The following is a 2,945-nucleotide window of genomic DNA, read 5'->3' as shown; positions in this document are numbered from 1 at the left end:
GTTGAGATGTTATATTGGTTTCACTGGTAAAAATAAATAATTGAAATGGGTATACTGTATATTTGATTTTTGTTAAGTTGCCTAATAATTATGCACAGTAATAGTCACCTGCACACACAGATATCCCCCTAAAATAGCTAAAACTAAAAACAAACTAAAAACTACTTCCAAAAATAGTCAGCTTTGATATTAATGAGTTTTTTGGGTTCATTGAGAACATGGTTGTTGTTCAATAATAAAATTAATCCTCAAAAATACTCATTTGCCTAATAATTCTGCACTCACTGTAATTCCAATTTGTTTGGTAAAATTTAAAAGATGCTCTTATGCCGAGTACATAGATACCAAGCATGACATGCTTTAAAAATTGTGCACGCCTGTGCAGCGGCAACAAAGTACGTACATTTTTAAAAGCCTTTAAAAGTCTTTACAGGTTACCACTTTGGACTTACTGCAAGAATTACTGCACTCGACCTGGCGTTCGCGGCGATACCTCACATGCATGCTGCAATTGTGTTTTACATATGACACTAGACCAACGATTGCATGCGCCATTGCGCCCAAGCACGGGGGGACCGGGGGGGGGGGGGGTTGATTTTTTATTTTTTTTTATTTTGCTTTTTTATGTGATTTTGACACCTTTCCTTTCATTTTTTTAATCATTTTTATTGTTATCACAGTGAATTTTTTTTTTCCAAATTTTAATTTTATTAGAAAACGAAAAGGATTTTACATTTTACATTTCATAAGATAACAGCCAACTAAAGTAATATACAACAATAAAACAAGAAAGTGCCCATTTAGGAATAGAAATATTTATCTTTATCCCCATCCTAATGGTCGGAATACACGATTAGAATATCGCCCGATTATTCGACCGCCGACTATCGAAACAGCGTTCGTCGGTCGAAAACGTTGCCAACATCAATGATCAAAAAAAAAAACGTTACAGACCAATCGATTAGATACGTAATCCGCACGTTGCACGTTAAAGCGGAAGTGATGTAATGTGCGTGTGACCTTTTTAGAGACACGCACTTCCTCCTAGCACCAAGAGCCACGCACTTCCTCCTAGCACCAACGACTGCCTAGCACGAACGAGCGTGGGACCAACGTTAAAACGCATAATTTAATATAGCCGTGTGTATATATACATATATATCTCTATATCACACACGTGCGTTCGTCGGGTAGTGTTCGTGTTCACGAACGGGCGATATAGAATATGGATGAGGCCCAGAATAAGAAAATTTACATCAGTGCACTTGGTGTTTTAGCCATCCATAAACACCAAAAAAAGAGCACAAGGAAGCAAAGAATTTGGACAAAGAAATGGCTGCAGAACCGGGATCAATATTCTCATATTGACTTGATTAGAGAGCTAAAGGAGAACAATCCTGATGACTACAGGAACTACCTCAGGATGTCTGATGCTTGTTTCCAAAATGTATTATCTGTGATTGGTCCCCATATCAGGAAACAAGACACAGTTATGAGGGACTCCATCACTGCTGAGCAGAGACTTATTGCCACTCTGAGGTTCCTAGCCACTGGAAGAAGCCTACAGGACCTCAAATACAGTACCGGTATATCCTCCCAATCACTAGGAAGGATTATTCCTGAAACCTGCAGTGCAATCATCAGGGTCCTGCAAAAGGATTACATAAAGGTAATACACATTTATGATATTAACCTACTTTCAAACCCTCTACATATCTTCTGTATTAATTTCTCATCTATTCTCCATGCTATACCTGTTTGCTACTTATTATCTAGTTCATTTCATATGTAGAATGATAAATATGAATGTCTAGTTGATTATAAAATCCATTAATTGTCTAGCAATATAATACATCTATTTACGTTCATTAATACCTAGATTCCAGGAACATCAGAGGAGTGGATGAAAATTGCAACCGAATTTTCCGAAAAGTGGAATTTCCCAAATTGTGGTGGAGCAATTGACGGAAAACATATCAGGATTGCACCCCCTGCACAGTCCGGATCGTTCTACTATAATTATAAAGGGTTTTTCAGCATTATCCTTCTTGCTGTTGTGAATGCCAATTACGAATTTATATTTGTAGATGTTGGTAAGAATGGTAGGAACTCCGATGGAGGGGTTATAGAAGAAACTGAGTTCTACCGCCGTCTAAAAAATGGAACCCTAAATTTGCCGTCAACGCAGGAAACGCTTGAAAATTTAAACTTTGTATTTCTCGCTGATGACGCTTTCGCCCTGGGAGATCATCTTTTGAAGCCATTCCCTTTCCGGAGTCTCACTAAAGAGCAAAGAATTTTCAACTATCGACTCTCAAGGGCACGTCGTGTAGTTGAGAATGCTTTTGGAATAATGGCGAATTGATTCCGCATATTCCTGACAACAATCAATTTGTCAGTTGAAAAAATTGATCAAGTTGTGCTTTGCTGTTGCATCCTCCACAATTTCCTTAGGCGTAATGCATCAAAATATTTATCATCTGGAGCACATACAGGAGCAGATCACGAAAGATGTGAATCAATGCCAAGTTCATCTGTGCAAACCGATTTACATGATACTGCAGACACCCTTACATCAATTGGACATTCACACCCCAGGTTAGCAACACATGCAGCAAGGCAAAACCGAGTGGATTATGTGAACTACTTTGTTGGAAGTGGCGCTGTGGAGTGGCAGGATGACATATAGTTTTTTTGAACGGTTTAAACAATTTCTGCATCATGAAAAAATCTTGATAAAATGCTACACTGTTTTGTTTGTTATGTCAGTTATTCCATTAGAAATTAAACGTTACCTATTGGTGTTCATTATTTTGCGTCTGGTTATTTAATTAATGTTAATGACATGTTCTGTACATACCACAATAGGTTCATATCATCTTATTGAATGTAGCAAGACCCAAAACGGGTTAAACTGGAAAATATTCAGCACAAACACCACATAT

The 2,945-nt window shown here is 37.8% G+C and overlaps 1 pseudogene across 1 annotated transcript; it reads left to right on the top strand.

Moving 5' to 3' along the window:
- The first annotated feature begins 1,225 nt into the window (after positions 1-1,225).
- On the top strand, positions 1,226-2,689 carry LOC309556469 (putative nuclease HARBI1; annotated as a pseudogene). Its single transcript has 2 exons — positions 1,226-1,669; positions 1,880-2,689. The product of its transcript is annotated as a putative nuclease HARBI1 (transcript).
- Positions 2,690-2,945: the final 256 nt, after the last annotated feature.

Source organism: Pelophylax lessonae (genome assembly GCF_965119305.1).
Source record: "Pelophylax lessonae genome assembly, chromosome: 5".
In the NCBI taxonomy this organism is placed as follows: domain Eukaryota; kingdom Metazoa; phylum Chordata; class Amphibia; order Anura; family Ranidae; genus Pelophylax; species Pelophylax lessonae.
The sequence above is the reverse complement of the archived record's forward strand: the minus strand, read 5'-3'. Positions and strand labels throughout refer to the sequence as shown.